The following is a 13,033-nucleotide window of genomic DNA, read 5'->3' as shown; positions in this document are numbered from 1 at the left end:
CAGAGCTATTAAATGGCAGAGCTGGGATTTAAACTATGGTCTTGACTCTGAATCCAGGAACCTTAAGTCTAAATCCAGAACTTCTACCTACTAAAATGTAGAGAGAAATAAGAAGGCCAAAGACAGACCTTTAGGAAACACCAACTTTAAGGGGTCAGGAGAAGAGAAGAACAGTTACAGAGAGAGGCAAAAAACCAATAAACTATAATGTGTCTACACACAAGGGAAGAGAAAATCTCTAGAAAAGGGAGTAGTCAACAGTGTCAAATACTACAGGTCAGAAACTGGGGGAGAAGAGAAGAAGGCCTTTGGATCTTATGAGGAGCAGAAGACTGAGGAAGCAATTTCAGGAGGCTGGTGGTGAGGCAGAGTTTCCCAACAAGTAGGGAGCCTGAGGCAAGTACACAAATAACTCTGATACAAGGTAGAAAGTGATTAGCAGCTGCAGACAGCATGAAACAAGTGCAGGACCTACGGGGTTAGAATCCTGACCCTGGTAAAAGGAATTAAGCTCTCTGGGCCTCTGCTTCTTCATTACTGGTAATAATAATACCTGCAGCTAGCATTTACATAGCACTTTACAATTATTAGCTCATTTAATCTTCACAATAACCTTGGGAATTAGCTGTCATGACTACCCCTATTACACAGCTGAGGAGCCTGAGGCAAATAGAGGTTAAATTACTTACCTAGGATCACCCAGCTGGGTCTACTCTAAGGCCAGATCAGAACTCAGATCTTTCTGACTCCAGGCCCAGCACTCTGTGCACATCAAAGTGAGGGGACTGGATCAGATGATCTCTAAGGTCCCTTCCAACTCTAAAGCGCTATTCCTATAATCCAAGCCCTAAGAACTACGATTAGTACAAAATGTTATGGGAGCACAGGTGGGGGAAAGGAGATGTCGGAATCAGGGAAGCCTCATGAAGTAGATAAAACTGAAGCTAGCCTATGGAAAGTGATCTGGAATCTTGACAGAAGAGCAAAGATGTGGCGAGGCACTGGGAGGGAAACCATGTGCTGGGTTAATATCCGAGAGACCTAGGTCAGACCTGCACAACCTTTGGTCTGCAGAGCTCGTGGCCTGGACCACTTGCAGCTGCCTGTGCTTTTTTCCTGGGCCTCCTGAAATCTTTTGATGTGCCCTCAGGCTGGTAAGTAACCCGGGGGAGGGGGGACACAGGTTCTTTAGGCCTGCCCTAGCTGATGAATAGCCCTCAAATGTTCTTGAGCAAGGTTTTAATGTGAGTTTAAATAAATTCTGTGTAGGGCAATGCCTTATGGACTTTTACTACATCAATCAGTAAGTCAATTTCTTGTGAATTATAGAAAATCAGTAGTGTAAAAAGAAGTCCATAAATCCTACAAAGCAGAGATACCTGCTTTTGTAGTTGTCTCACAAAAATTCATCTGTGCAGTTTCCAATTTGTCTCCAGTACAGGTGAAGTAGCTGATTCTAGGAAAAGTTGGTCCCTGGGCTCTGCTTTCTGTGCCTCTGTCCATCCTCCCTAGGCCCTCCTGCTCTCTATCAATCCTATTATCAAGACAGGCAAGAATAGGATGTTTGTAGCTGAGGGTTGTCTGACCAAATGTACTTACTGTAGCACTCCCTCATGACCTCCAGTTACAGAATGAAAGGTTCTTTCCCTTTATGATAAATATTCTCTCCTTCATATCAGGTAGAAATTGTCTCTGGGACTACTTGACAGTTAGTGAACAGACCATGTAGGTGGAACATGTGGGCTGAAATCCTGCTGCCTGATCATTATTAGCTCTGTGCCCTAGGGCAAGTTACTACACTTCTCAGGGCCTCAGTTTACTCATCTGTAAACTGATATTCTCTGACTAAATATTTGAGAGATATTGTCTGAAAAGGCATTTCACTAGGTACAAATGACCATTAACCATGAAAACAATGGGAACAGATAGAATCAGCACTACAACAGGCAGAAAATATTAAATGGACCAAGCAAATAGGTCAGAAGTTAGGACTAGAGGGAGATTTAGAGGGAGAAGGAAGGACGGACGGACCTGGTTTTACTATGACAAGGAAGGGCCAGAAAAAACCCTCTTGCAAAAGGAGGGATTTGGACTGGATCTGGAGGGAAGCCAGGAGATAAAAGTGGGGAGGGAGAGTGAATGAACAGGCACAGAACAGGAAGATGGGGCACCCATAAGGCTGGGTCCCTGGGTCTGAGAGGATGTGAAGAGAAAGTGGCAAGAATTGTTTTAGGAAAAATGAGCTTACTCTAATCAGAGATTCTTAACCTGGGACAAATGAAATTGGTTTTGGGGTTTTTTTGGTTTATTTAAATACTCTGAAAACTGTATTCAAATGGGCTATTTGTAAAGCCCTTAGCCTAGTGCCTGGCACATAATGCTGTATGGATGCTTACTCCCTTCCTTGCCCCTGTCTTCAACACAACTGTTTGCTTGGTAATCTTGTGTACTGTATGTATTTAAAAACATTAATCTGAAATGGGGACCACAGACTTCTGCCCCAAAGGTCTATAATTCCTGAATGTTCAGGATTCCTGCCCTAAATACAGAGCTAGTCTTAACAGTGAGGAAATAAACCAGCTTCTACATATGCCAAAAAGAAAGTCCCCCAGGTCTGGCCACCCCACTCCCCTACGGCTCTTCTCTACCTCTAGGACCAAACACAAACTTCTCTGGCATTTGAAGCTTCTCCCAATGTGGTTCCAATGTTAGTATTACTCCCTGTAACGCATTAGAGTCACACCAGGTCCCATGTCTAGGCCTGCCTGTTCATCCCTGGAATGAAACCTCTCCTCACCTATGCTCTTAGAATTCCTCTCTGCCTTCAAAGCAAAGCGCAAGCCCTCATGAGCCTTTCCTGATGCTCCAGCTGGTGGGTGGCTCCTTCCCTAAAAAGAAAAAAAAGAAAAAGATAAAATTACCTTGTATCTATTTTACATAAACATGTGTGTGTGTTATGTGCACACACACCATTTATCTCCTCCAACAGAAAGTAAGCTCCTTAAGGGTAGATGCAGTTTCATGTACCTTCTAGACTTTCCCTTTCTTGTGTTCTCCATATCCTGCCCCTCCACATTGCAACAAGGGAAACTGATCAGATTTCTTCGCCCAGAGGAGCTCTAGTCACCATACAGGTGACTGATTTCAATAACACCTTCCCATACCTCATCAATCCCTCTGAGCCCCTGGTCTTCTCTTAAGATTCTTAAGAGCCTATAAGCACTGAGAGCAAATCCTCCATCAAGTCATTCTCAATGCCCCCTGGCGACAATCAGAGAATTAAAGGACCACATCCCACCCCATCATTATAACCACAAACTGTTAGTTAAACCAGTTGGATCAGATACAGCTTTTGAAATAGAGTATGTATAAAATGGCTTATTATCAATTCTTCAGTTCAAGTATTAGGCTCATACATTCCAGGAGCTATATTATTGGGTTCAAGTACTGTCGGTGCCCAAGGCACTCAGAGCTTTAGTCAATGAGCTGCCATTTAAAGGATAGTTCAGCAAGCTTTCATAAACAGAATACCACTTCTTTACTTACTCACTCTCCCTGGAGGTTTTGTGTGCCAGTACTATATTCTAACATTTAAGAGTTGTGTGTCTAACATGGAGCTGCTATATATGTCTACATAGTGATATCTGCATTAATTGCAAAAAAAGCCGACACTGGCTTGCCCCCATGACACTCCCCTTTCTGACTTCAGGTCTCTCACTGCTTGTTCCCCATGCCTGGAATGTCTCCTGGTTTCTTTAGCTTCCTTCAAGACTCAGCTCCAAATCTCACCTTTGATATGAGGCCCTTTTCCACACTGGTGCCCAATCCTCTCTTCTTCCTAGTGCCTACCTCCTAAGATTCATTTCATTTGCTGTATGTATCTGGTATGTAAGTAGTTTTTTGCAGACTGTCTTCCCCATGAGAATGTGAGTTCCTTGAGGACAGGAACCATGTTTTCTTGTATTTCTTTGTATCACTAGTGATGTAAGCCCTTGATAAATGCCTGTTGACTCATAACCGACTATAAAAACATCTCTTGGACATAAGGTCATAGCTACAGATCTGGAAGAGAGCTCAGAAGAGACCAATGGTTTCAAACTCAAATAGAATTGGGGGGGGTGGTGGTGTCACTAAACTGCCTTGCTGGCCACATACTGACTTAGAAAACCACACATTAATATTGTCTATGTTTTAATGTATTTTAAATATTGTTAAATATTTTCCAATTACATTATAATTTTGGTTCAAGTTGCATGGGGTGGGGTGAGGGGGATGCGGAGGGGAAATTGCAGACCCCATATGGCTTGTGTGTTTGATTCCTCTACACCAATCCCCTCATTTCAAAGATGAGAAAAATAAGCTCAAAGAGAGTAAGTATCTCATATTAGAGGAGGAGTTGGAACCCAGATGCTCTGCCTCCTAAGCCAATGCTCTTTCCACTACAACACAACCTAAACACATGGTTTTTCTGTTCTTTAATTGTATAACATGACTTTAATTGTATAACATGACTCATCCAGAAGAACATGATCACCGTAACCATGACCCAAGGTTCATGCTCCTGGGTCAAATCTAAGGGTCATGCCCAGCTCAGCTCAGGTCCAGTTCATAGGCAAAGAGCCCTAAGGTTAGGCGATAGGGATGAAGGAAAGAGAAGTGTCCCTAAAAGGATGATAGTCAAGTTCAAGGAAACAAATCAGTCAACCCATCAACACTTCCCTTCCATTCAAAGGTGCACATACCCACTGACGCCCACATCAAGTCTGTCTGCACAGTGCAGACTTCTTATCACATACTTCTTATCAACTTTTTAAAGACAGGGACTAGATCTGAGATTTTGCTGATATAGGAAAACCCCAAAGAGAAAACACTCTCTACCAATGTAGGTCAATACCTTTTCTGTAACTTGAGATGGTCCAGCAGATCTTAAGGAGAGACCTTAAAGAATACTAAGTGGGTAAGTGACTTAGCCAGTGACACAAAGTCAGTTCATTTCAGAAGCAGAACTTGAATATAGGTCTACCTGACTCCAAGGCCAGCCCTCTATCCCCTACTGCAAAGTAAAATGCAGAAACACATGAGCAGAAAAAACAAGTTCTACTTCTGTAATAAAACTGTGCCCCAAATGGAAGGACATTAGGATGAAATTGCTAAGCCCCATGTTGACCTGGCACTCTGAATATACCCCTGCCTCGTTGGGGATCTCATCTTACAAATGAAATACAGTAGGATCTACGGGGACTGAGAGGTTGACATAAAGCCATACAGAGGGTCTGTGAGGCAGAACTAGAATCCTGGTCTCCCTGATTTCAGGTAATCATGTTTAAGGGGCTGCATGACACAGTAGACAGCCAGTCTCAGAGCCAGGAAGATCTGTGTTCAAATCCTGCCTCCCACACAGTCTATATATATCTTGCTCTAGGTAACTTTCTAAGACAGTAAGTTAGAGAAAGGTACAAACCTGCACTGGTAAAAAGAGTTTCCTTAACTAGAAATTCTAAGTCCACTTTCTATTCCCAACCCTTAATAATGCTTAAAAATGCAACATGGTCACAAATGGTGGTATATATTTCTAATGAACTATTAACTCCAACAAAAATCCTCAGTTCAAGTCACTTGTGAAATGCAATATGTTCAGGCACACCACCTGAAAATATGATGAAATATGACAAAATAGGGGGAAAAATCAAATCAAGATAGCCTGATAATTGGCAATCAGCTGACATCATATAATAAGCCGCACTAAGCAAATTCTGAACAACCAAAAGACCCTCAGTAACTTCATTCAACTAAAAATCACTAATCTACTTGTATATATAAATCAAATTATTTACAGAGGCATTTTTATGGTGACAAAAAAAGGGAAACAAACTGCCCATTTTTTGGAGAAAGTTGTTGAACAACTGTATATGAATGTATAATTACTGAACTAAGGGAAAAATGAACATGAGGAATTCAGAGAAACACAGAAAGGCTTGTACGAACTGATGAGGAGCAAAGAAAGCAGATCTTAGAGAAGAATACAGACAACCGACACTACAATGTAAATTAAACACAGAGACAAATAAACCACTCAGATTAAATGCAATGATGAATACTGATTCCAGAGGACAGATAAAATAATACTGCTTCTTTCTAGGAGGGTTACAGGAAATAAGACCATGGATATCAGATGCAGCAGACAGACAGACCATGGTTGGTTTTGCTTGTTTGTGGGTGGGAAAAATTCTTTCTGATGGGGGTGGTGTGGGGGGTGTGCATATTGGAAAATGAGGTATACCACTGTCAGACTGAACAATGTGTCAATTTGTCTCACTTAACTACTATTTTGTTACAAGGGAAGGTTTCTAAGGGACAGGAGTTATCAAGAAGTATCCACAATGTTTTTTTGTGTGTGTGTGTTAATACAACACAAGAAAATATTCACTACAAGTATAAGAAATAAGCATTGCTGTTAAAAGAAAAGGCCCAATAAACAAAAGAGCAGCTAAAAAGCAAAAAACAAACATAAAACTTAGGTCAAGTCATGTCCTACTGATCTTTTTACCTTTAATTGCCTTCTCTATATAGGTCCCAGGCATATTCTCCTGGTTATCTACAGACAGCTGGCTATGTTAGAGAAAATTTCGTATCTTCTAGAAACACACAAGGATATGCTCACAATTAGCCAAAATCCCCTCTATCAAACAATGCAGACCACTAAATGAGATTTACTGCACAAAAAACATCTAATGGGGTATTTGGGGATCATCTTGACAATTAAATGGGATATCACTGAAAGAAGAACCATTTTCTGATACAGTAGCAAACTAGGTAACACTTTCCTGGGGGCAGGGGAAGGGACTGTCAAAATAAAAGCCAATAAACTGCTTCCCAGCGTTTTACTTCTAAACTACTGGAAACTTTCCAAGGGCTTAAATGATGACCTGCCTAGCACCGAGGTAGCAACACTTAGCAATTACATAACACTTTGTTGTTTGCACAGCGCTTCACATAAGTTATCTCATCTCAGCCTCAGGCCAGCCCAGTGAGGTAAATAACATTATTATCCCCATTTTAGAGACAGGGAAACTGAAGCTGAAAGAGATTAAGTCATTTGTCCAGGGTCACAGAGCTAGTACTTGGGCCTCCAAGTGCAGCAATACTGTGTCCTCAAGCTGACCCTGACTGATGCCTGAAGTGCCAGCAATAACAAGCAGGTTGTGACAAAAGCACCAGGTACTAACATACTTAACACCTCTCTCCCACTTGTGTTCTCATCCTAATGGCCACGGCCTGGGCCCACAGTCACATAAATGCTGCACGATTTATGGGTCTTTATTTGCATTGCAGAGGACTACAGTATAAGAGGGGTATTTCAATAAGGTACAGGAACCCTTTCTCGGTAATAAGAGAAGTGACTGACCCCACCTTCAGAGAGCAATTCACATATGCCTGTGCATGCAAACTTTAATGAGAATGAAAACCAAGATACTTGGTTAAACTCATCATTAGAGTTTATTTTCTAATCTCTACTATTTGTCTTATGATTGTGATGTTTCTCTACCATTTTGCCTTCTATTTCCTCCTGCAAGCACAATCTTTCTTTAGTTCTTCAATAAAAAACGCTGTGATGAGCTGGTGTGTTTGCCACTCTTTCAGAAATGCTATCTTCCTTCCAGTCCTTGCCTCTCAAAATGTGCTGAATGGCTACCACTTACAATGATTACGGGAGGCACTACTTCAGGTCTACAAGGAGAGATGTAATAGGCTGATGTGTTCAAGGACCTTAAAACCCAGTAATGAAGATTAATAATCCACCTTTGTGGCACGCTAGTGGGATTTGCCTATTTTTAAGTAAGCAAATCAGCACTGTCTTTAACTATTCTACAGACTATCAAAGTTACATTTCCACTTCTACTGTGGCTTCTCACCCTACCGCACACCATGGAGGAAGTCTATATTAAAGCTAAATGGGAGGACAGGGGTTAATTCCTTGCCACTATCTAGGATTCTGTGATATGAAACTGTAACAAGAGATCTAATGGGAATGTTCCCTATGTAACCACATTTGATTTCATACTTTTGTTGTTAAGGAAATTATATCGTGGAAGATTTCCTTGAACAGTATGTCACCGAAAGCTGATAGTTACAGCTGTAAGTAGCACATCGAAACTCTTCCAAAGAACTTTTAAAAATTTTGTCTCAGACAATTTAAGCTGCAAAGAATCAGGTTTAGTGAGTTACCATCACTTTGCTGTGTGTAACATTTAAGGGAGTGGTGCCCAAAGAACGTCATCCAATAGCCTAAGGACAAAGTATGACATTCCTATAGTTAGTTTAAAAAGTGCAAATCAAGAATTATGCGTTCACATCTGAATACAAACCTGACATATTTAATTTTTAATCTGGTCCTAGTGAATCTAAAACACAACTCAAAATTCTCATTTCAAGCACAAATGTTTTACTGAGAATGCTCCTACCTCTAGGGAGAAACAATCCGCTCTATTTTTGTTATCCTTTCCACATTTCACCAAAAGGGAAAAAAAGTCTTGGACCTCCAGCCTCTGAAAAACGAAGGCCAGAGGGTATGACTGCTACACTATCCTTCTTGTCCTACACCCCAGAAACAGAAAGACACTGATCTAGTCCTGTTGGCAAGCTATGGCCATTTCAAAGGAGCAGTAAAATGGGAAAAATTATATGAGAAAACTACTTATCACGAATGCCTTAATGGGAAATACATGGTACGTGTCTGTAAATACGATACTTAAAATCTGATACTCTAAAAGAAATCACCTTTTTACTACCTGAATATTTTCTAACAGGGGCCACCCACAAAGATTTGTTGTTTTTTTTTTTTTTTTTTTTTACAAAATACCAAATGTTCCACTTATCTGCTCATTAAATAATACACAAATTTCCTATTAAATACAAACTATATATGTTTGAGTAACGTACACATAGAGACTTCAGTTCTATATTGTAGCCAGATAGCTGAAGTTAGATTACTTAAAAATCCACTACCACTGTAGATGATTCATAGACAAAGAGCCGTACACAGGGAATAATGAAAAACTAAGAAAGGAAATCCTTTCAAATGGCCAACCATATAGATCATGACCTTGTTCCAAAGCTCTATCTCTCTAGTAAGTCTTAGTTTAAAAAAGGTACAATGGATCGACCACCTTTGGTGTTCACCTGGTACTCAACTCTCCCCTGTGGCTCCAAGAAGCTGTAGCATGTGCAGCAGCCACACCCTGGTAAAACCATCTTTGCAGACAGGCTAGACCAGATTGAGGGTAACTGACAGGCCTCAAACCCATTGGGGGATGTCTATCTCAAGCATATGAAGACTTCTGCCTCTGGAAGTGAGCATGAGGCTGGAGATCTGGCACATGTCTGCCTCACATAAATCCAATTCATGCTCCAGTCAGGACATCAGCCTGTGATGTCACCGGTTCTCTTCTAAAACAAAGGATGAACAATGACAACAATGCACTTTAGGGATTTGCAAAGTCATCAGTCTGGTAAATCTTTCAGATACATTTTCTTCAGCATATTTTACATCAAAATTTGACTTAGCTTGTTGATAAAAAAGATTATCACTGGAATAAATAAAAATAGCATTGAAAAAAACATGCCAAGGAGATTTCTCCAGCAGCCACTAATTAACACTGGGTGGTTCTCTTTATGATCCAAATACATTTGGATATACCACAGAGTCAATCTGAAAGGTGTGACTCTAGGTTCCATTGTTATTACGGCCAAAAGAATACTTTGTCTTAGTGTACATTTTGTCTAAATACATAACTAGTAGCAAATAAATGTTCCAAGGACCTTGGGAAGTATGGGGATGAAGAAGTGGGACGTGAAGGAAGGATAGCATTTTTAAACCAAACCTCTAAATTATTTTCATCTAAGATCTAAAGGAAGCTCAGGCTTATAAAACAGAATGGAGGGCAAAAGAAACATCCCTACAATGCAGGACAAATTCAGTGGAATGACTGAGTGATTCTACCCTGATAATTACTTACTAAAAAAGAGAAAGGAAGGGACTGCAGCTCTGTGTTTTGCACAGATGTGATCAAATATGATAAAGTTTTCATTTTCATATTCCAGATACTTAGAGGTCCCCCCCAAAAGCTTCAAATTCTATCTTGTGTTCCAGAAGCAGCACAACTTTTATTTTTTATTTTATTTTTTTTTCCAGGTAAAATATTTTTATTTTCTTTTTTTTTTAATGTTTAACAATCACTGCCATACAATTGCGATTTTATCCCTCCCCACCCACCCCCCACTACCTCCCTCCCTCCCCACGACTGCATACAATTCTGTATAGATTCTACATATACTTTCCTATTGAGTATATTTTCACTATAGTCATGCTATGTAGTCAGACTAAGATAAATGAAAGAATCCGTATAACAAATCAGAACATGATACACAAACAGATACACATACACAAACATGATCTGCTACATTATGTGAGTGACTTCCATATTTCTCTCTCTGAGTGTGGAAGGCATTTTGCCTTGAGGTCCACCATTGGGATTTTTTTTTTTTTCAGAAGTTCTTGTGTTATTACAAAAATCTAAGTCTACCAGAAAAAACTCTCACACACTGTGGTTGTTGCTGTGCATAAAGTTCTCCTGGTTCTGCTCCTTTCACTCAGCATCAGGTCATATAAGTCCTTCCAGGCCTCTCTGAAGTCTTCTTGTTCATCATTTCTTATGGCACAATAGTACTCCATTACATTCATATACCATAATTTATTCAGCCATTCCCCAATTGATGGACATCCCCCTGACTTCCAGTTTTTGGCAACTACATAGAGAGCAGCACAACTTTTAGAACGTCTCCTCTTTTTCACAAAGGAAGAAGAAAATGGACATTTAATGCAAAAAACCCCACAAATTAATAACCAACACTTAGGTAGCAGCTGTACGCCCAGCCTTGTAGTAGACAATGCGGAGGCACAAATGATAAAGCACGTCTCCTCCCTTCAGAAGCTCATGCTCTGTACTATCTGCTCTCTTTTTTTGGTTTCTTCTTTCTCCCAGTTTCTCCCATTGGTTCTAATTCTTCTGTGACTACTGTGAAAATGTTTTAATATGAATGTATAAGTATAGCCTATGTCAGATTCCTTGCTGCCTTGGGAAGGGGGAAAAATTTGAAATTCAAAATCTTCAGGAATGAATGTTGAAAACTAAAAATTAATTTAAAAAATACACTATAGGATGAGAGATTATCAAAACTTTATAGAATTAGACAATTATAAAGAAAATTCATGTTAAAGAAAACACTAATTTCCATGAAAAGTATGTAAGAATAAGGAAAAAAGGAGGAATTATACTCATATTAAAAATTAGTTTTAAAAAAAAGTTCATGCACACTAATTCATTGTTGGTGGAGCTGCGAGCACATCCAACCATTCTGGACAGCAATTTGGAACTATGCCCAAAGGGCTACAAAAACATGCATACCCTTTGACCCAGCAATATCACTACTACGACTATATCCCCAAGAGATCATAAAAATGGGAAAGGGTCCCACATGTACAAAAATATTTATAGCAGCACTCTATGTAGTTGCCAAAAACTGGAAGTCAAGGGGATGTCCATCAATTGGGGAATGGCTGAATAAATTATGGTATACGAATGTAATGGAGTACTATTGTGCCATAAGAAATGATGAACAAGAAGACTTCAGAGAGGCCTGGAAGGACTTATATGACCTGATGCTGAGTGAAAGGAGCAGAACCAGGAGAACTCTGTGCACAGCAACGACCACAGTGTGCAAGAGTTTTTTCTGGTAGACTTGGAATTTTGTAATAACGCAAAAACTTCTTATAAAAAAAAAAAAAAATCCCAAAGGTGGTTCTCAAGGCAAAATGCCTTCCACACTCAGAGAAAGAAATATGGAAGTCATTCACAAAATGTAGCAGATCATGTTTGTGTATGTGTAAGTTTTTGTGTATCATGTTTTAATCTGTTATATGATTTCTTTCATTTATTTTAGTCTGACTACATAGCATGACTATAGTGAAAATATACTCAATAGGAAAGTATATGTAGAACCTATACAGAATTGTATGCAGTCGTGGGGAGGGAGGGGGGTAGTGGGGGGTAGGTGTGGGGGGGATAAAATCTCAATTGTATGGCAGTGATTGTTAAACATTAAAAATTTAAAAAAAAAAAACGTTCATGCTCTGGCTACACATATATAACCTATATCGAATTGCTTGCCTTCTTAATGAGGGAAGTGAGGAGGGAGAGAGAGAATTTGGCATTCAAAGTTTTAAAAACAAACCTTAAAAATTGTTTTTACATGTAACTGGGGAAAATAAAATACTAAAAAAAAATGATAAACTTATTGAAAAGAAAAAAAGTCCATGTTCTGCTGGGGAGATGAGACAATTACCTTTTACTGCTTACAGCCTAATAATCATGACAATGCCTAAGTGTCAAATTGAAGGAACAGACTGTGGGAATTCAGGGCAGACACTATTGTGGGGCTATGGCAGTCAGGAAGGCCTCTTTGGAAGAGATAGCACTTGAGTTTGGAGTTGAGCCATAAGTCTTAAAGGATGAGGCAGGAATTCTGGAAGTATATTCCAGACGTAAGAACTAGATGATCAAAGGCAGAAACGTACATTTACATTTGGGAACCAACAAAGAACCCAATTTAGCTGCAACAGAGATTCATGTACAGAAGATGGTGGTACCATCAGAAAGGGACCAGGCAGTGGAGAACCTTGAATACTAGGCTAAGGAATTTGGACTGCATCCCCTTAGTATCAAGCATGAGCCAATTGGAATTTAAGAAAAGCGGTGAGCTAACCAAAGTGGTTTTAGGGAAACATTTAAATTGATCTTTTAAAGATAAAAAAAATTCCTTTCCCCTTCTCCCCGGCCAAATTGGATTGATCTAGTCTCCAATAAGCTGCAGCTTCCCCAAGCCTACTGCATCTACAACTTCTATGTGTAAATAGCTAAATCACAGCTCCTCATGTTGACAGGCATCAAGTTTTCAAGATGTACTATGCTAGTGG

At 39.9% G+C, this 13,033-nt stretch overlaps 1 protein-coding gene across 6 annotated transcripts in view; it reads right to left on the bottom strand.

Moving 5' to 3' along the window:
• Positions 1 to 13,033, bottom strand: part of RAF1 (Raf-1 proto-oncogene, serine/threonine kinase) — a 74,366-nt gene that overhangs the window by 48,048 nt on the left and 13,285 nt on the right. For 5 of the 6 annotated variants that reach the window (XM_072598432.1, XM_072598434.1, XM_072598436.1 and 2 more), the window contains exon 1: positions 2,798 to 2,888. The exons of the other annotated variant lie outside the window; for it this stretch is intronic. The gene's annotated coding sequence lies outside the window, so the exon portion shown is untranslated. Of the gene's footprint in view, positions 1 to 2,797; positions 2,889 to 13,033 lie in introns of those variants that run through there. 6 annotated transcript variants of the gene reach the window in all.

This window comes from Notamacropus eugenii, chromosome 3 (genome assembly GCF_028372415.1).
Source record: "Notamacropus eugenii isolate mMacEug1 chromosome 3, mMacEug1.pri_v2, whole genome shotgun sequence".
Taxonomy (NCBI): domain Eukaryota; kingdom Metazoa; phylum Chordata; class Mammalia; order Diprotodontia; family Macropodidae; genus Notamacropus; species Notamacropus eugenii.
Note: the sequence above shows the minus strand (reverse complement) of the source record. Positions and strands in the feature narration are given on the sequence as shown.